At 37.9% G+C, this 27,966-nt stretch overlaps 1 protein-coding gene across 4 annotated transcripts in view; it reads right to left on the bottom strand.

The window, feature by feature from the left end:
* The window catches only part of LOC126380082 (glucose transporter type 1), a 148,973-nt gene that overhangs the window by 105,070 nt on the left and 15,937 nt on the right, over window positions 1–27,966 (bottom strand). For 2 of the 4 annotated variants that reach the window (XM_050029296.1, XM_050029297.1), the window contains exon 1: window positions 12,977–13,244. The exons of the other annotated variants lie outside the window; for them this stretch is intronic. The gene's annotated coding sequence lies outside the window, so the exon portion shown is untranslated. Of the gene's footprint in view, window positions 1–12,976; window positions 13,245–27,966 lie in introns of those variants that run through there. 4 annotated transcript variants of the gene reach the window in all.

Genomic DNA, 27,966 nt, shown 5'->3' with positions numbered 1-27,966 from the left:
GCGCGTATCTATTGTCACGTAACTATAGGCTAGTTTCCAACTAGTCAAATCACTTACTTTTTACTAAACGTAAAAACACGAAATTAAATTAACTATGGAATTTGGATGAAAAAGCAAAGCATGTGATGTCAAAGAATAACGATAAAATATCGGTAATTAAAAATAAAAAGTAAGTTAAATAGAAAAAGAAAATGTTTTTCATTAGTTTTAGAACTGTCTTTATTTAGTAATCAGAATTTTATAATTTATCTTGAACCTAGAACACTTACCAATTATGGTTATCAATGTGTATTTTTTTTTTTATAGCTGCAATAGTATAATTCTTATTCTATACTGCAAAGCCAAACTTGCAGGTTGAATCGCGTCATTACATTGGTTATAATTCGAAAGTGACTGTATGTCATATCCGTCCTTTTCAGAACCTGTCCTTTTAAGAATCTGCCATTTTGAGATTCTGTCCTTATGAGAAAAAGAGTTAGTAAGATATTTCCTTTCTCCCGAAAGGTAACCGACTTTAAAAAAGAAGGAGGATATTTGTAATGTAAGTTTGTATAATTTCGCCTGAAAACAAATCTCCCGCGGCCCGTAACGTTCGAGGTGCGTGACGAGCTGTTAACGTCTAAATAATCTTAGTTGATCTAGCCTTTGTGATCCCACTGCTGGGCAAAGGTCTCCCCTTGATTCCTCCTTTCGGGTCTGCGCAATCTCCGGGTAAACTCTCCGGTAACCGTTGAGGTCATCATGCGATTCTTACGGGCTCTGCCTCGACTTCTAAATAAAAATTGAAGCTAAATTAAATGATGCAGCCGAAGCGCGACACGTTGGACTGCTCCGCCACATAATCGATTGAATAATTTATTAAAGTGAGCAACGGGGAAATCCGCGGTTCATTTATTAATACCTGCATCCCGCCTGTCGCAATGTTGTCCCGTTTGCCAATATTTCTGCTGGCTCGCGACATTATAACAAATGATTAAGGTCTGATTTATACGAACAATAAATCTATCTGATCTGGTTATGAAATATAATATCAATATCATTAGAATGAGAGACTTTTCAGGGTACGTTCCTCAAAATCAATATAGATGGCGCTGTACAGTTTTTTCTTCGTTTAACCTTCTAATTTAATGGATAACAGACATATTATATGCACTTTTCATCTTTGTTTTTGAGTATAAATGATGACCCTTTTTATTACACCCAGGTACAATTATATCTTCCACCCATTACGCCCAGGGCGTCGTCTGAGAGGAAAAATATTTGAAAGAAATAATCGACCCTAGTGGGTCGATAGCGATAAGCGCTGAATGAGGGAAATCGTCGACCACGCCGGCGGGGTCGGTATCGGGGCCCTGAAGATTATTCTGATCAAATAACGTCATTCTAAACATAATTTGATCCAAATATCAAGCAACAATTAGTTTCGGCATCTACAATCTACAATAACTCTCGTCAAAAAAAATTCTGCTCCGACTTTTTGTGCAAGAGCTAAAAATGTTTTTAGTGTTTTTGTGGGAACAATATAAATGTGTGCGCTACACAAAGTTGCACATTTGGAACAATCAGATACCACTCTGTCTCCCGTACAAACATGTTAGTCATACCGTGTTGGCGAACTGAAACCAAAACTATGTCAGCGATGTCGAACTTTATATTGCCTAGACTAAATGTAAAAGCGATGAATTCCTCGGAAGTTTTTTTTTTAAACCCCTTTTTTGCGCGCAATCTATCACCCTTGGATAATAAGCACTTCTTGTGGTGTATAGGTATCATTTTAGGTAAGCGACCAGTGTCGCTTCCTATTTTGGGCCTTAGCTGGCTAGATCCTGCGGCAGCCTCCTTCTTAGTCTTAGTTGTGTGTGCTCATCCATGAGCGGCCTGGCCAGTATATTAGGATGGGATGTTATTCTGTTTTTGTTATGAAATTATATCACTCTTCAGAAGTATTAGTATTAGTATTAGAATGTTGCACATTTTTTAACTCTTCACTTACTGTTGGGATTTCTCGGAAGTAAACCTCGTTTATTTTTCTAAATTTTTCTGGAACATTCTATATTTCGAAAAGCGAAAGTACATTAGTTAAATTGGATAAAGCCTTTTAAACGTGGATTATTGTAGGCTTTATAATAACTTAATCGGAAAAAAGAGAAGAAAGCGCTGAAAACTCTCAACCGACTGTTATAAAAGGTGATACGGCTCACCTATCACGTCTGTCGGTGAGGTGCGGATACTAAGATCATCTTGTGATGTATGTGAGGGACTTTCCAATCCAAGTCCCCCAAAAACACGATAGATGGCGTTGTTAACATTTTTCTTCGTTTAAACATCTAATTTCATTGCAACTGATATATACATCTTTTACATAACATATAACAAAAACGGCCTATATACGTCCCACTGCTGGGCACGGGCCTCCCCTCAATCAACCGGAGGGGGTACGGAGCATACTCCACCACGCTGCTCCAATGCGGGTTGGTGGAGGTGTTTTTACGGCTAATAGCCGGGGCCAACGGCTTAACGTGCCCTCCGAAGCACGGAATCATCTTACTTTTTCGGACAATCAGGTGATTCAAGCCTGAAAAGTCCTTACCAAACAAAGGACAGTCTCACAAAGTGATTTCGGCAATGTCCCCATCGGAAATCGAACCCGGACCTCCAGATCGTGAGCCTAACGCTCTAACCACTAGACCACGGAGGCTGTTTATACATCTTTTATCTTTGTTTTTGGGTTCAATGACCCTTTTTATTACACCAAGGTGCAATTACTACTTCCACCCATTATTATCCTGATCAAAGTAAAGAGAAGCAATATTGGTAGCAACATCATTCTATACATAATGTGATCCAAATACCTATCATCATCATCAATTTAAGAGCCACGCTCTTGTCGGTGCAGCATTTTCCATGCTACTTTTTAGGGAAAATTAGGGCAGTGGTTTTCCAAATATCTATCACACAACAATTATTTTTATATATACTTCGTTCATTACATTTTTGAATAATTATAGAATAGAATAGAATAGAATAGAAAAAGTTTATTATAAAAGGACGCCACACACAAAAAAGTCAACAACATCATATCAAATTTCCACTAAAACGATTACAAAAAAGCAAGACGGATGTTTGTCGAAATGACCATAAGGTGGTGGTGGACGTCCTGAGATAAAAGGGCCTCACTCAGCACAAGTCGCGGCGTGAACCACGACGTTGGTATTATGTGGACCCTGTTAGCTGACGCACGAACATCGTATTCCATAAACATGTGTTAATGGTGTATATATTCAAAATGTATATTATATATTCAAAATATATATTCATGATTATGTACCCCAGCAATGTGAAAATAGGTAATTATCACGTTAAAAGTGAAGAACGCCATCTATCGTGTGTTTGGGGAACGTCGATTGGAGAGACCCTCATTGGGACATGGTCGTGAACTCACTTTGCGTTGTTATGTTGATTAGTGATTTACGTTGATTAGTGTACAGTCACGAGTACTAATATGTATACATTTTGCAACCATATCACATTAACTTTTCTGACAAATTAAACCGTAAGTCTCATTAAATATCAAATATGATAGTGCGACAGGGTTCTAAAGTGGGTACATGACATTGTTCATGACTGTACGTCTGTCCCGAGGGTGCCCAGTGGGCCGCGTACCCGAGGTACAGGGCAAAAATCAGTCGTATGATTGTTTGTAGTGGGTAAAACCGTTTTTATTTAAAAGGGGAAATACTTTGTCGCACAAAATCGCAGTCATTTGTTTTCCAATGATTCACGTACAGTGAATGTAAGTTCGTGTGTTGTTGCGGTTTATCGGTTTACTGTCAACTGGAATCAAAGCCTTTTCCCTCTGCAAAATGTTTATTCATTTTTGAATTTCATTCCTCTTTCAGGCGAAAATAAAATATTTAACGGATTCTCTTCCGCCTCGCATTGTTAGCCACTTTTTTGGTGTGACTTATTTTGTATGCCTCGAATGGAATTAATTCTGGAAGCTTGAGAATAACGGATCATGCTTTCAACTCCTTTTTTTATAAATTGTGGACTGGAATGAGTTCACGACTATATTGGTTATTACCAATAGGACTAGCCAGGAGTATCTTCATCGCAAGTTGAAATTTTTTGTCTTTCAACGTGCCTTGAAACTTAGTTTCAAAAAAATACGACTTGTATGAAAAGTGCGACAATGTTAAGACTGAGTCAAATAGTGGCGTGAACAGTTTTTGACTTAAGTATAGTAGGTTTGCCGCAGATGGCATTAACCACAATACAATACAATACAAATACACTTTATTGCACCAAAATAAAAAGAAATAATTACAAAAAGTCTCTTAACTAAGTACATGGCAAATGGCGGCCTTATCGCTTAAAGCGATTTCTTCCAGACAACCACTTGGCCGGATAAATGAGGAGCGCTGAGGGCTCTCGTCGTCATCAGCCGTACGACGCTTACTACTGGGCATAGGCCTCTCCCAAGGACCCCGCCCGCTCTCACCCGGTACTAAATTTAAGACAAGCCCTCAGTCTGACAAAGACTGAGGGTGCCCAGTTGGGCGCGAACCTCGGCTCAGGGCGTCGTCTGAGAGGAAAATATTTGAAAGAATTAATCGAACGTGGATCGATAGCGTTAAGCGTCGAATGAGGAAAATCGTCGACCGCGCCAGCGGGGTCGGTATCGGGGGGTCAAACACCATGATCCTAGTTTAGCCCTAGTTTTTGCTTCACCGTACTGGGGTAAAAAGAGTTATGTAGTAGAAAATTGATTTCACAACCTCATATAATTTGCTTTGACACCTCTATTTTTTCAAGTCATTTTTTTTTGTTATTTATCTCGTTATCCGTGATTTTATTGAGTTGATCTGAGGTATCAGCGACTAAATGCCATTTGTTGCAAGAAATTAGTTACATTCCGCCTCCCCATTCACGGCCATTAATGATAACAGAAAATCAATATCTACTGGAATCTTGGTCTTCAACCCCCGCTAACCAGAACTTTTAAAGAATACAATTCTTTTTGTAACAAAATCTTAGATCTTGATGTGTTCCATGATCCGCTGAATATACATATGAGAAAAATTCTAGATTATTTAATGCTCAAGAGATGTTAATTACTTACTTATATTTACTTAAGTAAGTATACTTATATTTTTCTAATTTTTAAGTTTGATGTGTAATTTTAATGTTACTTTATTTTTAAATAAATACTTAAGTACCCTTAATTGTATAAGTTATGTACGCCGTAATTGTCATATACGTTACATACAGGGTGTTAGTGACATCGTAACGAATACTCAAAGGGATGACTCAGACCATGATTCTGAGTTAATATCAAGTGGAATTTTCCGTCGCAAAATTCATGTTATTTTTTTAGTATTTTTAAATTATTTTCAATTCTATACTTTTGCGATGGAAAATTCCACTTGATATTAACTCAGAATAATCAGCTGAATCATCCCTCTCAGTATTCGTTACGATGTCACTTACACCCCATACAAGTACATACAGTAGCTATACAAGTAGGTATGGGTGTTAGTGACACTGTAACGAATACTGAAGGGGATGATTCAGACCATGAGTCTGAGTCGATATCAAGTGGAATTTCCTGTCGGAGAAGTCATGAAAATTTTAGAGCTTATTTAAATTATTTTCCGTTCCATACTTTTGCGACGGAAAATTCCACTTGATATCAACTCAGAATCATGGCCTGAATCATCCCTCAAAGTTTTCGTTACGATGTCACTAACACCCTGTATATTAGTCACAATACTAAACGTAAAAATGTTTTAATATATGTGATGTGGTTGTACTTTATAAATAAATAAATAGATTCCACTGGGAGTGGAAGACGTGACCTTATTAAACTGTATATTGGTGCTGATTCCAGAACACACCATCTAATTTTATTTTAAGTTATACCTGTCATTTTCTTACCCGCCGAAAAGAAAAGAGATAGGTAATCGATAGGCACAAAATTCATGGAACACACGTAAAATTTTCTCTCTCTCTATTTAAGAGCTGCGCTATTGTCGGTGGAGTAATCGCCATTCCTCTCTTCTTCCCGCCAAAACCTTCACCTCCCGATACGACACGACCTGCACCTTCTCTTTTATTTGTTTCATAAATGTTATCCTAGGTCTACCCCTTCCTCTCTTCCCTTCAATTTTTCCTTCTATAATGTTTATAATGTTTGTACGTCAAATTATATGCTGACAGAATTAATTGACAGCACACGTCAAACGAGTTGCATATCAGCGAGATGCCTATTTGATTCGCCCGGGTTATGAATTAATTCACTCATTCATTTTAAAATTAACACCTTTCAATTGCCCGTATCTCTCCGTATTGTTTCTGGGCCATTGTACATAATGACAATAAAATTGGTACAAAAGGTGGACTTGTCTCTAAAAGAGATCTCTTCCAGCCAACCCCGCAAGGTGTGAGAGGTAAGTAAAACTGGTCTCTTCGCCCTTAAGACTGCATAATGAATAACTCACTTTACGTAGGTAAGTACTCCACTTATTTTTTATTGGGAAAAATACATGTGAAAGGACACTGTCGGTTTTTAAGACACGCCCGCCTATAAAAATAAATAAATTGTCGCTTTAAAAGACACAAATATTAAGATCCATTCGCTAGTATCAACGCGATTTTCCCATTAAGCCCGGGATTCAAACAAATATTAATCGAAACACGTTCTCTTCTGTGAAACGTGCTTTCCGAGTAAATATTAGCCGCTCCTGCTTTGCCTTTTCCTATTGGTATTGCAGGATGTGTTGACTCTAACAACTTATTTACACAGATTCAACACAAATAACCCCACATACTTTACGTTCTATTGGGCTGCGGTGGATTTGCTTTGACACCTCTATTTTTTACTTTATTTTCAATACGTACTTTACATACTACTCATGTAGTATTAAACCGAACGTCTAGTAATTGGGTAGTTTTTAGGTCAAAGATAAATTATGAAATTCTCATTACTAAATAAAGACAGATTTAAAAATGACATAAACATACATACATACATAAACTCACGCCTATTTCCCACCGGGGTAAGCAGAGACTATAGAATTCCATTTAAGATAAAAAAATTAAAAAGAAAATTCATTTCATTTTAAATTTTAAAAAAATATTTTAAAATGACATGAATATAATAATGATTAACCGTTTTCTTATTTTTGCATCATCGCTAATTTAAGAGCCACGCTCTTGTCGGTATAGCATTCTACATGCTGCTTTTTAGGCAAAAATATGACAGTGGTTAGGTATCCGTAAACAGGGTAGTGGTGTCTCCTTTTTTTATTTAACTAATTTTCCAATTTTTATCAAGAAAAACGCAATAATAACTGCGCAGTTTCATCACGTTTTTCTTTGATATAACAGTGTGCTTTTTCATATAAATTACATAGCAATTCGTTTTTTGATGTTTATTAAAAAGTAACTGATTTGATTAGTTGGAAACTAGTCAGTTTTACAATAGCTTCAATGTATGGCAGTGGTGAGACTTTCATTAGCATAGTGATGTATCAGCCGAGATGTAACTAACAGTAATTCGATATACCTATGCATATATGTAAGTATCTGTTACCGTAACATTATTAATACTGTTCATCATCACCAGCCCATTAACGTCCCCACTGCTGGGGCACGGGCCTTTCCTATGGATGGATAGGGAGATCGGGCCCAGTCTGGATTGGTGGTTATTAACGACTGCTAATGCAGCCGGGACCAACGGCTTAACGTGCCTTCCGAAGCACGGAGGAGCTCGAGATGAAAACTTTTTTTTGTGGTCACCCATCCTATGACCGGCCTTTGCGAAAGTTGCTTAACTTCGACAATCGCAGACCGAGCGCGTTTACCGCTGCGCCACCGAGCTCCCTAAGCCCCGAGTTAATACTGTTAGTTTATAATAATTCTAGAGAGGTGTTAACTATTGCTATATTGTAAACAGGTAATAAAATTTACGATTATTCATATGAAATGCTAGCATGTCGCTATCGTCTGAGAGGAAAAATGTTTGAAAGAATTAATCAACCCTAGTGGGTCGATAGCGATAAGTTTCTGTTAAATAAAGTAGAATTTCTTAAATAAAATCAATTTTAATTTATACGCCAATAAACACAGCACTACTTATAATGACAAGTCAGGATAAAAGGTGTTGTATTGTTAGCGGTGTGACAAACAAGAATAAAATTCCTGTTTGTCATACTGGTGTGACAACCTGGTGTGACCACGAGTCCGGAGGGGAAAACACACACAGTCTAACACAGCATGAACGCGCGTGGATGCATTTCTGTGTGTTAGACCGTGCGTGTTTTCTGTACAACGCATTCACGCGCTACGCTGCATCATGCGGGGCAGTGTGAGAATCGCCTTAGTGTCACCGTAACTAATACTGAACGGGATGATTCAGACTATTGTAATCACACTGGTTATACCTATTGCTTTAAAATTGTTATTTTTCTGCTATTATCCAACTGTACCAATAGTTATTAAGTTGTTTAGACCAATTTATTATTATTTTATTTTTATGTCGTTTCCATATCTCGGCCCTATGTAGTCCCGGACTTTGTAAAAGCGTGCGTGGGACCGAAACCAACACGGAGAAATCTAAATGTGGTGTGACACCAACCGGCGATTATCTCTGTATGCACTATGGGAGTGCACCCAAAGACAATCCCCGTTTCGTGTAGGACTATTGCAGATTACGGGAACAAAGGGAACTGGTCGATTGCGTTGGGGGTTAGTGGACCGGGATACTGGGGCTATATGGGACTATGGCGCCTGCTCGACCAATGTTAATAACAAAGATACAATTATGTATACGTCATATCACAGAGAAAATACCAGAGATTATGTTGGCATCCCCAACAAAATTATATTTTAATATTTAAGTGTGGCGAAACTTGCCTGCTTCTTCTTCTAAAACCTGCGTAACTTGTATCGTGTGTTAAAACTTTAAAATAGAAAAAATAATAAAGTGCCGTTGTGCACTTATGCATGTGCCTAGTGCATCAGGCGGGCCTGGCAAATATTTAAATTAAATTTTGTTTTGTTTTGTCACTACTACTAACAGCCTCCGTGGTCTAGTGGTTAGAGCGTCAGGCTCACGATCTGGAGGTCCGGGTTCGATTCCCGATGGGGACATGGTCGAAATCACTTTGTGAGACTGTCCTTTGTTTGGTAAGGACTTTTCAGGCTTGAATCACCTGATTGTCCGAAAAAGTAAGATGATTCCGTGCTTCGGAGGGCACGTTAAGCCGTTGGTCCCGGCTATTAGCCGTAAAAACACCTCCACCAACTCGCATTGGAGCAGCGTGGTGGAGTATGCTCCATACCCCCTCCGGTTGATTGAGGGGAGGCCTGTGCCCAGCATGGGACGTATATAGGCTGTTTACGTTGTCACTACTAACATAGTTTTTTAAGTTTTTGTAATACTAACAAATATGGGCATCTGTCTGAAATATATATTTTTTTATTTTTTTTTTAATATCGCTGTCCAGCTGTATTATTCCGCATTCCATCGAGCAGAGCATCGCCAACACCTAGATGTTGCGTTCCCCACATTGTTGCGTTCTTAAATTCAATTAAGTAACGCTCCATAGTAAACTACCCGTCATATAATATGGCCGAAACTGCCAATCAAGAATAGATCGATTGAAACAGAATCCAGGGGAATGGGCATTATGGTTTGGTTTATTCGCCTTTGTCAAAGGTTGGTATCATGTAATTTTAGTGGTATAATTATCTTTGTAGCCTACCCTGCCTTTAAATAGTCTTCCGTCCGTCAATGTACATTAGTGAGCTATTTATTACCCACCATAATTACATATTTTGTCTATCTTAGCACTGACTAATTTCCTAACCAAACTAGGGACCACAAAGTAATGTTAGTGATATATCCCCACCGGGAAACGAACCCGGGGCCTCCGGATCGTGAGCCCAACGCTCAACCACTGGACCACGGAGGTCGTTACCTTAGCAATAAGGCCGCCTGCTGTACTACATAACTAATTATAATAATGTATTTTTAATATGTTTTAAGTTCTCGGTGGCGCTCGAGGAGCTCGGTGGCGCAGCGGTAAACGCGCTCGGTCTGCGATTGTTGAAGTTAAGCAACTTTCGCAAAGGCCGGTCATAGGATGGGTGACCACAAAAATAAAAAGTTTTCATTTCGAGCTCCTCCGTGCTTCGGAAGGCACGTTAAGCCGTTGGTCCCGGCTGCATTAGCAGTCGTTAATAACCACCAATCCGCACTGGGCCCGCGTGGTGGTTTAAGGCCCGATCTCCCTATCCATCCATAGGGAAGGCCCGTGCCCCAGCAGTGGGGACGTTAATGGGCTGATCATGATGATGTTGAAATGCAATAAAGAGTTATTGTATTGTATTATGTTGTATTGCATTGTAGTTCGCTGTTTGTACATCAATGCCGCGAACGGTCCACGGATATGGTATGATAATACGAACATACAGTATCCGTGGGCCATTTGCCACAAGACGTATTATCGCCGACGTTTCTTCTATTTTCTTTTCTTCATCTGTTGGACTAACAATATTATATAGAACACAAAAGTAACACAACATTTTATATTATATACAATGACGATTCATCATTATGGTAAGCCAAAATCTTACTAGGGCATACTAATTTATGCTTAATATAAAATAATAGTCAACTTTTTTAATTTTATTTTAAGCTTTAAGTACCTATCATTTTCTTATCCCCCGAAAAATAAAGGGATGGGTAATTGACAGCCATAAAATTTATAAAATGTAAATTTTAGGCATAAGTTAAAAAAATACCTTCCAAATTTTATATTGGCCACTAACCCGACAAAATCAAGTTGATAGCACATGTCAAACAGGTTGCATACTAGCGAGATGCCTATGTTATTTGCCCGAGTTTATTCATTCATTTTTTATTACCAGTTGTCAATCATCCATCCCTTTCCTTTTCGGCGGATAAGAAAATAAGTTTAAGTAATTTAAAATAAAATTAGGTTGTGACTGCAGGAATCGCGGCCTTTGTGTAGTTTTACCTCCGATGGCATTACCTACTTGGCCGGACAAACGAAGAGCGCTGAGCGCTTAGTTTTCACGGGGTCCGTTTACCTAACCTGATGATTTTACAGAAGAGACTGCCTGACCTTCCAACCCGCGAAGGGAATACCAGCCCAATACAGATTAGGTCACATACACCCGAAACGCATTTCTCGGGTATGTGGGTTTCCTCACGATGTTTTCCTTCACTGCTGAGCACATAGGTTTAGACGCGCTGGATTCGAACCTGCGACCTCACAGTGACAGTCAAGCGTTCTTCCAACTGGTCTACTACAGGTGGGATACAAAAATAATACACATTAAAATACAATGATGCGCCAAAACTTAACATTATAACCACACCCCAGACACTCCATACAAAAATCTCTTATCGTGTGCGCGTACCTAAGTGCGAGCGAGACAAAGTACTCCACGCTCACCCCCTTACACCAATTTAAGACTAAAGTAAAACCCAGAGGGGGAGGTCAGCGCCCGATTCGAATTGGTGGGGGGCGGAGAGTGACCGTTCTGTACGTATTATTCTTTATTCTATGATATAACATAACATAAGCTCACAAATATAATACCCAATTTTTGCACTAATCAGAAATACATCCATCGTGAGATTGACTGAGTACGCGCGCTTTAAAAACCATAGCAATAAAAATGGAGTTACAAAAGGCTCGGTTTGGTTAGGACATTACAGGCTGATCACCTGTATGTCCAAAAAGTAAGATGATGCTTCGGAAGGCACATTAAGCCGTTGGTGCCGGTTATCACTTAGTGAAGTAAGTAAGTAGTCGTTATGCCATGTCAGGGGCCTTTGGCGGGTGAATAATAACCCTGACACCAGGGTTGATGAGGTTGGTAATTCACCTCGAAACCCACACGATAGAAGAGGCTCGGTGAAGAGTGTTTATAATGATTGTACCTCTGACTACCCCAATTGGGAATATGTGATTTATTTACTTGTTGATGTGAGTTATTGTAGGTTTACCGCTGATAGCATTAACTACTTGGCCGGACAAATAGGACGTGCTGAGGGCGTACAAAGGAATATCGTGAGTTTATGTTATATTTTTTTTTTCGATTTGTGGGCTCGTTGTAGAACGTCATTGTAACTAACGGTCCACGGATCTGGTATGATGGTAAGGACATACCGGATCCGTGGGTCATTGGCCACAAGACGTATCCGTAAGGCAAGACGAGCCATGTCTAATATTGCCACTGACGTCTTCATTCTTTTTTCTTCTTCTTCGTAGAAGCTGCTATAGTCTTCTGCTTGACTGGGAGCAAATAAAAATACATAACATGCCTAATTTCACGCCCGTAATTCGTAAAGGGGTGGACTGGAACACAAGTAATCAGAAGACAAGTTGCAGACACTTTTAATACGAATCCTAACATTGATATGATGGTCCGTATAGTGACAGCCAGGGCTTAGTTATCAGGGGCCTTAGCCAATTTGTAAACGGTTACGAGAAAGTCAGTGACAATGATAAAGAACCCTATCTATGTGGGATTGATATGTCACCTACTCAACACACCAATGGAACCGCACTTGATGTTCACGTGGCTTCATGATATAGGTCTCTGAAACACTAAAAAAAAATTGCTATCCAAAATTTTAGATTAAGTAAATTAAATTCATCTTTTTCGGGGTTATGTATACGTTTTTACAATAAAATACCAGATAATATTTTAAATTTGTCAGAAAATAAATTTAAAGCTCATGTGAAGCTTACTTTATGTAAAAAAGCTTAAAATAAGGTTTAATGACTACCTAAATGATAAAAATGTCTGGTATTGAATGTGTTCCTCTAGTTATTTAATAACTTGTAATCTATACCCTCACTGGTTTTTAAAAGATGTGTTGCAGTTTCTTGTCATTTCTTCTCCTCAGCCATATGGAAATAAGCGTAGTAAATACCTTTATTCCAGTTGTGAGTGTGCTCGGCGTAGGTATTCAGTCGGAAATAAATAATCCTTACGGGGTAGAAGTCCGTATAATACAATACTCCACACGATAAATTATACAACAAATATATAAACAACGCACACAGAAAGAAGGAGAACAGTAACGGAAAGATAGGCAAAGCGTAGCACGAACACTAGAGAACAGCACAGAAGATACAGCAAAAAATTAACAACGTAGCGAGAACAAAGGAAATTTTAAGCTCAAGCAGCGTGCGCTTCGCGTCGAGATAGGTATCTGACTGGCGCCACGCAGTCTGCGCCGGCGCCGCGAATCGACCGGCCTGACGTCACACAGCTACGCCTGAGGTGAGAACAAAGAAACTAGTTTCGCCTCGAAGTTTCCACTGATGTACGGCAACAGGTGCGGCCGGACGATCAGCTGATGTTAGGATGAATATCGTATGTAAACGCTATTCTACTTGTATTACGATACTATATTATAAATATATTATACATTATATTATCGTATATATTTGTGTTGTTGTAACTGTTTATTGTATTGTGTATTTTATGTATATTTATATATAAATAATAATATTATTATAAGTAAGATAATGTTTTATAAAATAGGTAATATATTATAATTATTATAGAATTTATGTATTGTACATAAAATGTAAATATATTATTATGAAGTAGGTGAGTAGCCTACAGCCATAACACCTTGCGAAATGACGTAAATTCAAAAATGTTACATTGACCTTCAACAAGTTATCCATGATAATTACGTTGAATAAATGATTCTGATTTCTGATTTCACTGAGTTAGAAAAACCACATTAAAGCCATTTACCAAAAATATATTTAAGCAATGTTTACTTATTGTCTTAAACTCCTTGCGTGTCATACTGGATTGGTTATTTATTTAAAATACATACGCCAATTTCCCACCGAGGTAGGCAGAGACTATGGAATTCCGTTTGCTTCGATCCTGACACACTTCTCTTGCTTCCTCTACATTCATCAATAGTTTCGTACGCGCACACCGGTTCAGAGGGTGGTTTGTTATATATGGTCGTAAGGCCCAAAGTCCTTTTAAAATCCAAATCCCATTGTTTAACTATTGTGTCTGGAAATCCGGGCCTTACGAGGATGTACAGGGTGTTAGTGACGTCGTAACGAAAACTTTGAGGGATGATTGAGACCATGATTCTGAGATGATATGAAGTGGAATTATCCGTCGCAAAAGTATGGAAAAAAAAATAATAAAAAGAAAAACAAAAATTTTCATGAATTTTCCGACTGAAAATTCCACTTGATATCAACTCAGAATCATGGTCTGAATCATCCCCCTCAGTATTCGTTACGGTGTCACTAACACCCATACCTACTTGTATGGGTACAGTATGTACTTGTGCGGGGTGTAAGTGACATCGTAACGAATACTGAGGGGGATGAAACAACTGATTATTCTGAGTTAATATCAAGTGGAATTTTTCATCGCAAAAGTATAGAATTGAAAATAATTTAAAAAAACTAAAAAAAATCATGAATTTTGCGACGGAAAATTCCACTTGATATCAACTCAGAATCATGGTCTGAATCATCCCCCTCAGTATTCGTTACGATGTCACTAACACCCCGTATCTGTATTTAGTCAGTTTCTGACATACGATAATTGCCTAAGAATAGAATAAAAAAATATAAATAAGTATATAAAATTCTGGTTGAATTTAAATATAAAAATGACCAGTCGTGCACTAGACTCAAGATAAATTATAAAATTCTGATTAAGTACTAAATAAAAACAGATTTAAAACTAACGAAAAACTTATTCTTTTTTCTATTTATTAACTTATATGAATTTTAATCAAGAAAACGTAATAATAAGTCCGAAATTTTATCACGTTTTTCCATGGCGTCACAGTGTGCTCTTTCATAAAAATAGGTAGGCTACTTGACAACCTATGAGATACTTTTTACAAAACGTCAAATCGAAAGTTTTCTTCGGAGATTGTACGGAAATACTGTCCTGTGACGTCATCAATAAAAGCTGTCAAACCTCGTACTCATAAACTGCCTATATACGTCCCACTGCTGGGCTCAGGCCTCCCCTCAATCAACCGAAGGGGGTATGGAGCATACTCCCTCACTGCGGGTTGGTGGAGGTGTTTTTACGGCTAATAGCCGGGACCAACGGCTTAACGTGCCTTCCGAAGCACGGAATCATCTTAATTTTTCGGACAATCAGGTGATTCAAGCCTGAAAAGTCCTTACCAAACAAAGGACAGTCTCACAAAGTGATTTCGACAATGTCCCCATCGGGATCGAACCCGGACCTCCAGATCTTGAGCCTAACGCTCTAACCACTAAACCACGGAGGCCACGGAGACCTCGTACTCATTGTTACTTAATTCATAAATAAAATTCGAAAATAAGTCGGAAAGTAAAATGAGAATGATTTTTGATCATCTTAGACTGGCTTCTATTTCTAGATTAGCATTTTATAATTTATCTTTGACCCAGTCAAATACCATATTCCATAGTAATTTCGTGTTTTGACGTTTAGTAGAAAGCAACCCAAGTAGCAACCGATTGTCTTAAAAGAGAATTGTAGATATCTTGAAGGCAAATAGACTAAATCAAGCCCTTGTCTTGGATAAGTCTTATATGTCTCCAAGATATCCCTCAAGATATCTTGAAGACACAGTTTAGTAAAAGTGGGCACATACTTTAACTCTTATACAAGACAGACTTAAGACAACGCTAAGTCAGACTTAAACCCTACTTTAGACAATGTTCTTGCGTATTCTAAACTTAGAATTCTTGTAGTATCACTTAATACCAAAAATGTACACTTGAAGATATCTACAATACTTAGTTAAGACTATAGGATTGAATTGCACTGAGTCAATTGTAACTTAACGAAGTAAAACTTCAGGTCATACTTAAAACGATTTTTACTTCACGCGTCTTTATTTTAGAATATAATGGCGAACATTTACATTAACACAAGAAATGACGGTCTGTAAGAAAATGGCGACTAAAATACTTGTTAAGTTATTTTTACAAAAGGTTATTCCGCCGTTTCACATACAGGAAATTATAAACGCATGATTGTTTCTCGTGTAAAATCGATAGAAAGTGGTAAAAAACAGAAGGGCCTTGATTATATCAGAAAAATAATAATAAAATTTGGATTGATTATTCAGCAAATAAAAAAAATGGTCACATATGGTACAGAGAAATTCATTTTATATTAATATGTGACAGCTGAACGCAGTAATTGTTACTACAATAGAAATATATATTAATTTACTTCAGTTTTTGAAGATAATATTGTCAAAAAAAATTACATGTTTTCTTCCTGTATGTGCAAAATGGCGTTAAGTAATATTTTTCTAAATGAAGTAAGACTTTAGAAACAAATGATTTAGTAAGAATCAGTTTAGAAAAGTAAAGTCAAGTTGCACTTCATCAAGTACTAGTTAAGATAAAGTTTACTTCAATTGTCTAGGAGTATACCAACTTAAGACAAAAAGTATTTAGTGAATTCCTACTTAAAACTCTTATATCTAAAGTGATCCTCTATTTTGATTTAGTGAAGTAATGTCGTAAAATCATGTTTGTTTATTTTGTGCCAGAATCATTTATGTAACAAGTAACAATTAAAATCGAACATGCTTTTAAAAACTATGGAAAGTACGTTTGTTAAGAGGTAATTTTTTCGACTCGTGGAAGATAAAAAATATTGTTATGCTGAGTTCTTACTTGGATAGGAATGTGATTTACTTGTTTAATATTTATCACAAATGGAACTAACAAACATAAACTCAATTTGCTAACGAGCCACCGCGCTTACATTCTCATAGGTAGCACATGGTTCGCTGACGCAAATTAGGTACGATCACCGCGTTTCTAACTGCCAACGAAAATAATGTTATTTTATTTGTAAAAATTAACAAGTATCTGTTGAATATTGTATATACAAGGAACCTTTGCAATTTATTAACGTCGTGCGTGTGCATGGTTTCTAATCCCACCAAAAATATCGGCAACTCCGTTAAAATAGTATCACCTTTGTGATGATCCTCGTATATTTTGTTACGAAATCCTTCATCTGTTCTTTCAGGAAACTCACGCCTAGGATATATATTGCAATGAGATTCATAAGAGTATTCTCCAACAGCTGTGCACTTCGGACATCCATTTTGACTGTTGAAATTAGCTATATCTGAAATAATAAAATAAAAAGGATTAATTATTAAGGAAGTTGTACTTTTACGTACAGTTAACGGTTTTAAGGTGAATGACCAACTCCAGCAACCGTAGAGTCAGGGTTGAGGTCATGCCTGATAAAAGGCAAATAAATAGATAGAAACTAGAACCCGGTATTATGTGTTTTAAGTAGATAGGAAGTTCCAGTCCCATGGGCAGGCACAAAGACTTCCACTTTCTTCAGTATCTTTATTCAGTAGGTAACATAGTTACACTTTGAATCGTAAATATTTACATAACGAATGTCTCATCCGCTTAAAACTACTGCAGCTTCTCGCTACTCAATGCAGTCAGACCCATTCAATATTCAGGGTGTTAGTGAAATCGTAATTAATACCGAGGAGGATGATTCGTGTTAGAGACACCGTAACTAATACTGAGGGGGATAATTCAGCTCATGATTCTGAGTTAATATCAAGTAGAATTTTCCGTCTGAAAAGTCGAGAAAATTTTAGACCTTTTAATCAGTTCCATATTTTTGCAACCAAAAATTCCACTTTATAACAACTCAAAATCATGGTCTGAATCATCCCTCAAAGCGTTCGTTACGATGTCGCTAACACCCTGTATATAGAAAATGTACCTTTAATAAGAAATAGAGAAAAAATAGTAAGTACTTACGTTTTATGAAAGCTCTTGCTGGTGAATCACATATGAATGATCGCAATTTTATAGTTATTAAATAGTCGTTAATTTTGATACCGTTCTGCAAAATTTCCTTCATTTCTGTTACAAAAGGTCTTAAAAATTCATTACATTGTGGTTTTCCAACTCCACAGTAAATGCCAACGATTATTACGGGAACCGCGGTCATTTCATGGATGTTGCATAGAATTGGCCAAAACTCTACTTTAGAACTTTTGAATGTGGGTAGCCCATCGATATTTACATTTATGTGTAAATTGATATCGTTACTCAAATTCCCGAAATATTCCACAATATATGTCTTAAATCCATGATTCCAGTACTCGCCACTTCCACAAGACTTAATATCTATAGATTTTGGTGTTTTGAGGAGTGTTCTTGCGTCTTTTGGCACTAAACCTGGATCGTGTTTATTTATTATCTCTAAAAGGCTATTGATTGCAGAGTGGGGTATATTGTTATCAATAGACCAATTTCTTAATTGGTCTTTAAAATTAAAATCATTTTCAGGTATCGATTCATTAGAGTCGGAATCACTGTACATCGATTTGATTTCCAAATTTTCTTCTTCTTCTTTTTCCTCTAGAACGATACTTCCTGTTGATATTGATGTTGATGGCATCGAAAAAGATATCGCATCGCTAACAAAAGCAGTAGAATGTGCATTGACACAGGTTAATTTTTGGTATTTGGATAGACGCCTTCGAAAACCACCGGATCTTTTTATTTTTTGGAGTTTGTCCATTTTCTGCTTGCTTCTATTTCGATTTTATCGTCCAGTTAATAGACTTTTCTTATGTTTTACTTATTTTAGTCAAAAACGAATAAAACAGTCTTGTTCAAGAGCAACCAAAGCTAGAGTAATCAAAGCTTAGTATTAAAATTGCCTTAAGTATATCTTGGGAATCAATTTTTACTATACAAGACTAAACTCATACTTCAGTAAATCAATTTAGTGTTAAGTGAGCCTTCAAATAATCTGAGTATAGTAAAAAAACACTTTTAGACTTAAGACTAAGGCTGACTTAAGACTAAACAGTTTTGAGAATACTTAACTTGGTTTTGTGTATTCTATATTATCTAAAGTAGGATTTTTTGAAAACTATATAGTATTAAAGAAAGAAATGATTTAATGAAGTCCTATTAAGTCCTATTTGATTTGGATAAATCTCACTTTAGCTAAAGTTTAGACATATATGACTTAATCACAATTCTTGTTTGCTACTTGGGAACTGATTTGACTAGTTGGAAACTAGCCTATTACGTTCCGTTAGTACTTAATAAGTACTTCAGGATAGAATGGATACGGGCGAACCGCCGTATGTGTATTTATACACATACGCAAATGCTTTGCGGTAGGTATTGTGTTTTCTGGGTTATTCCATTTTGCTGGTGCAATCAAGCAAACACAGTATATTGATCTCCCTACGTATGTCTGTCTCCCTCTCGCGGGCATCCATGGTCTCCACACTCCCAGCATTACTACGGCGAACCGCACGAATGTGCATTGGCAGACGATAGACGAACATGTGCAATTGAAATAGATATTTTCTTAAACACCTTGATTTTTAAATCTGGGGACCAATTTCCGAAGGACGGCCAAGTATAGGGCACTTTTGGACAACGCTCTCTTCGAGGAGGATCTTCGAAAAGCTAATTGTTTTATTTATTATTTTTTACATTTTGGTTTATTTACCTGGGTGAATATCAAAATGTCAAGTTTGGTGACGAACTTTCATATTATTATTTTTTATAGAACTATCCTTTTTCATGTCGGAACACAATTTTTCACACACCACCTATTCCAATTCTATTTTAATAAGACATGACGAATTTATTAAAAACATCATAGAAGGAAAGCTAGAAGGAAAGATAGGAAGGGAAGACCAAGAAGAGCTTACATGGAACAGATTAAAGATAGGTTAACGTCGTGTCTTATAGGGAAGTCAACGAATTAGCCTTTGATAGACTGGAATGGAAAATGCTACACCGACAAGAGCGTGGCTCTTAAATTGATGATGATGATTCCAATTCTTAATTATCTTACATTTTTCAAGTTTCCAAGTGCTCAGCGATGAAAGAAAATCGTGAGGAAACCCACATCCTCGATGCGTTTTGAAGGTATGTGACCTAAAATGACCCCGTGCAAAAACGGGTTAACGTTATGAATATGATTCTTTTTTCAAGTTTTGTTTTATTTATATGTGGAACGTATTTGTTTTGTTTTTAATTATTGTGTGAATAAATGGACTTAAGTACTTGATGAAAATAACAATAAAATTTCAGGTCCAAATTAATATTGTCGGCCAGCTCGTCGTTCACAGAGTTTCAAAGGCTCAGCGAAAGAACAACTCGAAATGTACGAAACAATAATTCTCTATAAGCTTGTGTCGTGTTCACAACTGCGGTTTAACATTTTCCAATTTTGATGCGTTCATTTTGCTTTTAAATGTTCATATGTGGGTATTTGTTTTTATTGTGTATTACAAAATGCTTTTCTTACAACTTGTAACAGTTGAAATGTATTAAAATTGGTTCCTATGCTAAAATTGGTTCCTATGCTGTTCTGGGTGCGAACAAACTGTCTTCCCGGGGATGTGGGCATATCGTCAGACAGAGCGATTGCGTCCTTTCTGACATAATGGACAATTGTCATGGGCGAATTGTCACCTTAGCGCGCAGGCGAATTGTACAGTTCATCATATCCATCTGAGGACTTCGTACGAGTATCAACAATGGCTGCAAGTATTTGATTTCTTGCCGCTCTGCCCGCCCTATTAAGGATTACGGGCGTGAGTTTGTGCACTTGTGCAGGGATTGCGCCCTTTTTGACATAATGGACTATCTTTATGGGCGATAGGCTAATTTGTCACCATAAAGTTCATCACATCCATCTGAGGATTTCGTAACAACAATGGCTGCTTGTCTTTGATTACTTGCCGCCCTATTAAGGATTACAGGCGTGAATTTTTGTACATGTAATAATAATAATTCTTTATTGTGCATGACTTGTACAAGTTTAAATTAAGTAGTTAACACTTAGGAAACATCAGTGGGTAAAGATTGTACACAATTGCTAAACTCTGTTGATCCAAACTAAGCACAAAGGCCTGTATTTTGAAAAATCAGTGTTCGACCACACGTCATCGTCATCAGCCCATTAACGTCCCCACTGCTGGGGCACAGGCCTTCCCTATGGATGGATAGGGAGATCGAGCCTTAAACCATCACGCGGGCCCAGTGCGGATTGATGGTTATTAACGACTGCTAATGCAGCCGGGACCAACAGCTTAACGTGCCTTCCGAAGCACGGAGGAGCTCGAGATGAAAACTTTTTTTTTTGTGGTCACCCATCCTATGACCGGCCTCTTTCGACCACACATCTTGAGTTATATACGAGTAAACTAAAATAAATTAGTGCTAGCATGAGTAAGTCATGTCACAAGATAATTAGTAAAGGGGTAACAAAAGTAAAGGAGAAAACATAAAAAAAATAAAAAATTGTAGTTGCAGAAAGATTGTAACGAGTGAGTGAGTGTGTGTGTGTGTGTGTGTGTGTGTGTGTGTGTGTGTGTGTGTGTGTGTATGTGTGAGAGAGAATGATGTGTAAGGATTGCGTCATTTCTGACATAATGGACTATCTTTATGTGCTATAGGCTAATTTGTCACCATAAAGTTCTTCATATCCATTTGAGGATTTCGTAACAACACTGACTGCTTATCTTTGATTACTTACCGCGTTTGGTTACTTATTACGGATTACGGGCATGAGCTAGTGTTTTCCCACATCCAAGTTGTTTGTAAATGTTTGTTTCCTGGTAGTAGTTTCTCGGAAGAAATTGCTCTAGAGCAATGAGGCCGCCCAAATTGTACTGTATTCATGTGTTATGTCTGTTGAAATTTAGTTCTGTGCAATAAAGTATTTAATTTGATTTGATTTTTTTTCCTCCTTTGTTACAGACACCAACCGCTGCGATGGGATTCTAATTATTCCAGTGCGATTACATCCGAGTTCATTAACGTAGGAAATAAGATTCTGTGTACGATGAAATAAATTACATTTTCTTAGTAGTAACTAAGTTGAACAGCCTCCGTGGTCTAGTGGTTAGAGCGTTGGGCTCACGATCTGGGGAGGTCCGGGTTCGATTCCCGATGGGGACATTGTCGAAATCCATTTGTGAGACTGTCCTTTGTTTGGTAAGGACTTTTCAGGCTTGAATCACCTGATTGTCCGAAAAAGTAAGATGATTCCGTGCTTCGGAGGGCACGTTAAGCCGTTGGTCCCGGCTATTAGCCGTAAAAACACCTCCATCAACCCGCAGTGGAGCAGCGTGGTGGAGTATGCTCCGTACCCCCTCCGGTTGATTGAGGGGAGGTCTGTGCCCAGCAGTGGAACGTATATAGGCAGTTTATGTAACTAAGTTGGACCAATCAGTCATCAATGGATAACGTTAGTGGCTAGTAGAATAACGACAAACTTAAATAGTGCTATTACAAAATGAAAATTAAAAGATAAAATGGGTTTTAAATACAATATAGTAAGTGTCACGATGAATTCCCGCGGCCGCGGGGGCGCTACTGTCTCAGATTCTCTATAAAATTGTTATGACTTGTCAATTAGTTTCATTCTTCTTCTATCGTGTGGGTTGTGAGGTGAAGTACCAACCTCATCACCCCTGGTGTCAGGGTTACTATTGAGCCGCCAAAGGCCCCTGATATGGCTCATGTAACGACTACTTATTTACATCAGTAAGTAGTAACCGGGAGCAACGGGTTAACGTGCCTTCCGAAGCACGGATCATCTTACTTTCGGACAATCTGGTGATCAGCTAATAATGTCCTAACCAAACTAGGGACCACAAAGTAATTTTTGTGATATGTCCCCATCGGGAATCGAACTCGGGACCTCCCGATCGTGAGCCCAACGCTCAACCACTGGACCACAGAGGTCGTTTTATTAAAATCCGTCGACTTCTTTCGTGCTGCGGATTATAATTTTAGGCCTAGTTTATATGTATTTTTTAGTTTATTTTTAACGTATTTTATATTTTACTTTATAACCTAGAAGGACATACATTGACCAAATTGGAGATGTCCTTAGAAAAGGTTCAGTAAGATTTACTCTGCCGCGGGCGTGTATGAAACGATTGATGAATGTGGAGGAAGCAACAGAAGTATGTCAGGATCGAAGCAAAAATAATTCCATAGTCTCTGCTTACCCCGATGGGAAATAGGCGCGAGTTTATGTATGTAGTTTATATTTAGTCATCGTTTTGTATAAAGGCGAAAAATAAAATAGAAATAGAAATGTTTTATTGCGACCATGTGTTTAAGACTGAGCGCGTTTTCAGAATCATAATCATTTTTATTTGCTTAAAACATGGTATTTTAACATGGTAACAAGTGTAAATAAGTACGTATATCATGTTTTGCTTATAAAAATAGGCATACAATAGGTATTTTGTAGTGCGACGAGTACTCTTAATCAGTTTTATCTTATAAGTTCTTCAATTTTATAGTTTTTTGTTTTTTCATCTAGCCATATACAATTTTGTCTTAAATTGAGTCAAGGGTATTTTTATTTCAGATGGTAATTTATTATAGTCACTCACGTCCAGTTGCAGCAAGGTTTCTTTAAGATCGACAATAGTTAATCGATCATTGGCTCACCAAAATGAAAGTCGATGCATAAAAACGTATGCAGCTCATTTTAAATTTATTTTTAAATGTTATTTTAATTATTTGTACAGAATTCCCTGTAAAATGTTTATTTTAACCTTCACCTTACCTTCTTCTTCTCCTTTCTAAATTCCGTTCCTTGAAAAACCTTTTTCCTGTTCCTTTCCCTATCTTTCTCTGTGGCAAATAGACAAGCCGCGCGAAGTCAAAACCTCAGAAAAAAATAATATCTTTTATATAAAAGTTATAAAGTTGCCACTTATAAAACAATAAATAATGAAGTTAGTAAATGGTTGTGTTTGCGTCTAAGTTAGTAATTATATTCTCTATGGTTTGACATTTACTTAATTAATAAGTAAAAAGGAACATTAAAACTGTCTTAAAACTTTTTACGGTTCACCAACTTTTCCCGCAGCTTCGCTTGCGTTAAATTCCAGGTAACACGGTTCCCCAATCCTAATGTACCAATTTTTAGCTTCCCACCTTTAAACTGCGAAAAGTCCGGTTGAGGGCTTTTTTTGTTAGTCCTTGAAAATTGCTGAATGCTCCATAAAGACCACCCCCCGTTTTAGGGAAGTGGGGGGTTAGAAAGAGACAAAAAGTAGCCTATGTCATTCTCCATCGCTTCGACTATCTCCAAAAATCACGTTAATTTGTCGCTCCGTTTTGCCGTGAAAGATGGACAAACGAACAGACGCATACATACACTATCCCATTTATAATATTAGTGTGGGTTAGTGAATAAAGCCTCCTAATAACACTCCTAATACTCCTAATAACAGCCTCCGTGGTCTAGTGGTTAGAGCGTTAGGCTCACGATCTGGAGGTCCGGGTTCGATTCCCGATGGGGGCATTGTCGAAATCACTTTGTGAGACTGTCCTTTGTTTGGTAAGGACTTTTCAGGCTTGAATCACCTGATTGTCCGAAAAAGTAAGATGATTCCGTGCTTCGGAGGGCACGTTAAGCCGTTGGTCCCGGCTATTAGCCGTAAAAACACCTCCACCAATCCGCATTGGAGCAGCGTGGTGGAGTATGCTCCATACCCCCTCCGGTTGATTGAGGGGAGGCCTGTGCCCAGCAGTGGGACGTATATAGGCTGTTGATGATGATGATGATGAGTGAATAAAGACGGCTTCCTGCGACTGACTTATTTTTATAGTCCCAGTCCTGTCCTGTTGTATAGAAAAGTCTATTGACTTGCGCAAATTTCGTAGCGCAAAAACAACAAAAAATTGCCCCCTTTTAGATACTCCTAACCCACCTCTTCCGCATATATTAAAATAAAAAAAATTACGTTTTAAAAAAAATTTGAAAATTTTTTCAAGTCCAGCTTTCATAGTAATTTCCCTCGAAAATCGGCTATGTCCGTGGCTCATACAAAATCGACCAAAATTATTCTAAGTCTCGGACCCTTTTTGCGACACTACGTAGATTCAACTTGTGAAAATTTTACAAGTCCAGCTTCCATAGTAATTTCACTCGAAAATTCGGCTAAGTCGATGGCTCATACAAAAACGACCAAAATTATTCTAAATCTCGGGCCCTTTTTGCGACACTACGTAGAATCAACTTTTGAAAATTTTACAAGTCCAGCTTCCATAGTAATTTCATTCGAAAATTCGGCTAAGTCGATGGTTCATACAAAATTGAAGTGAAATTTTTCTAAGTGTCGGGACCCCTTTTACGACACCCTAACCCAAATATCTTTTCTGCAAATACTTACTTACTTTGCATATTTCTGTTAAAGAACACTTCACAATGCTTTTTCTTTTGATAGGCAGGCATTGTATTTTGAACATACATATTGGAACGACGCGCCCCGTCGTGTCGGTTGTCTCCGGTGCATCGCAGCGTCGCAGACAATACCTCTGAAGAGGAATAGAGGTGACTACGTGTCCTTTGAGCCGATGTGCCTCGGCCGTGATGTGCCATGCCAATCGCTTAATGGAACTTTCACGAGGAATAGGTAATGCTACTCAAAACAAATCTGATTTCTCGCCCGCCACGGAATGCAATCGCGTCGAATTTTCTTTATACATACACTCTTTTAAATACGCTAGTATACAGTCAAATCAGTTACTTTTTACTAAACGTCAAAACACGAAATGACTTTGGAATTTGTACGAAAAAGCACACTGTGACGTCATAAAAAAACTTGATAAAAATGTCGAACTTATTAAAACGTTTTTCTTGATTAAAATTCATACATAAGTTAAATAGAAAAAGAAAATGTTTTTCATTACTTTTCTTTAGTACTTTGTTTTTCATTACTTTTAGATCTGTCTTTCTTTAGTAATCAACCTAACCAAGAACCTATCTTGAACCTATTCAAGATAATTTATGAAATTCTGTACTAGGGTAGGTACATGACCCAATTTAGGGCGAGTGCGGGATGCGGACAATACTGCGATACCAAGAACTAGACCTGTAAGAACTACAGACATAACGTCTACGCAATTTTTGTTAGAAAACTGACTAATGACACAAGACAATCGACTTGACTTGCGCTTTTACCCGCGCGTAAGGATGAGTCCTACTATGGCCTACGCAAAATGTATATAAGTAGCTGTACGATTTTAAAATTCCATGAAACGAATGTATACTAGAAGAAAGAGGTCTATGATCAATTTTGTTTTGTCTATGACGATATTCTAGAATGATCTGTAGTCGTTACTTACTTTTTCCGGGAATGGCGAAAAGCTTGCAGCTATAGTGTGTAGAAAAAAATAATAAAGTGTGTCGGAAATCACTTGGCCAAGTTTTATTTCCATCCCACAACTTCTAATGATTGAAAAAAAAACGAAGCGGCTCAGTCGAATAAAAAACGCTCTATTTTTTTAAAGTCTTTCTGCCACAAAATACGTGTGCACTCAAAACTGAAAGCTAGTGACGTGAAATGCACACAGATATATTTCTCGCCGTAGAAAATTGAAAAAAACGAAATTGATGCGCGCAGTAAAAGAGCTTTGAGGATTTGAGCAAGTACCAAAGAGCATTTGATGCGTTTGAAAAGGATCAAAAAGTGTGAGAGCACATCTGTCGGCTACGAGGCATTGCAGGGATGCGCTGCGCACGGTCGAGCGGGGTGGAGGGGGCCGCCTCCCTCGCCCATCCCACGGGCTCTCGTTATCAATGGCCTGCATGTAGTGGCTACAATCAATATGGTTTATTGAAGTACAGCACAGACGCAGTATGTGAGCACACACGCAGCGTTGCGGCATTAATTCCTCTGTACACACACCCCCTCCCACTGCCTCCCCCGCTCCCCGCTGCACGAGAGCTATTTATATCTTCCCGATAAACCCACCTCTGCCGGTACCGATTGTGATTTTGTGCATTTCCCGTGAGCCTGCCCTACATCGGAGAGGGCAACGCTCGCCTCCGCTGTCTACTACGTCAGCTATACATTTACACAGCCACTACGGTATTTACGTAGTAAACAAATTGTACAGGTAGTAAGGGTTCGTCACTGTATGCTTTTGGGGTAATATTAATAATGAATGAGTAGGAACTTTTTGGTAGGTCTTGTCGACGACTATAATTTTCTTACCAGGACTTGTGTAGAGTGCTAGACGATGGGGCTTCCGAGTTTTTCGCTCTACATTTTTAGAATGCTATTGTAACATTTTCGCGTCCTTTGCAGCAGGGACATGAATGATATACGAGTTTGATACAGCCTGCGCGTGACGGCGCGTAACGTAGCAGTTGAACACTGCGCCCGCGAATTATTGCAACACAAACATTACTTTCTATGTTATTTTACCAAAATTAGACAATTTAGACCTTTAAATGTTACAGGTACCCGTTTGCAAGTTTGAATTGTATAACGCATAATAGGTTATTGTAAGTTATATCGGTGTGTGTGTGTGTGTGTGTGTGTATCAAGATGTGCTCACGCTGCGTACCTACACTCAACTAATTGTTTACTTTAGATAATAATAGGTACTTCTTTGTAAGCCACGCCAGTGATGATGGCTAGTGCACGTTCAAATGGCCCTCCATTTTGGTGGACAGTAAATTGTATTAGATTTAAGGTTTTTTATTTAATAAAAAAAATGTACATGTATATGGTATATGACAATGTGTAGGTATAAGACAATGTAGGTCTACATTAGTGCTAATTCCTGTAAATACCATCTAATTTTATTTTAAGTTATAGCTGTCATTTTCTTATCCGCCGAAAAGGAAAGGGACGGGTAATCGACAAGCATAAAATTTATGGAACACACGTCAATTTTAAGCACAAATCTAAACCAACCGTCTAAAAATTTTACGTCAGTCAATAACCCGACACATTAATTTACTCATTCTTCCAAAAATTAAGAGCTGTGAATCATCCGTCCCTTTCCTTTTCGACGGATATGAAAATGACGGATATAACTTAAAATAAAATTAGGCGGT

This window comes from Pectinophora gossypiella, chromosome Z, assembly GCF_024362695.1.
Source record: "Pectinophora gossypiella chromosome Z, ilPecGoss1.1, whole genome shotgun sequence".
Taxonomy (NCBI): domain Eukaryota; kingdom Metazoa; phylum Arthropoda; class Insecta; order Lepidoptera; family Gelechiidae; genus Pectinophora; species Pectinophora gossypiella.
The sequence above is the reverse complement of the archived record's forward strand: the minus strand, read 5'-3'. Positions and strand labels throughout refer to the sequence as shown.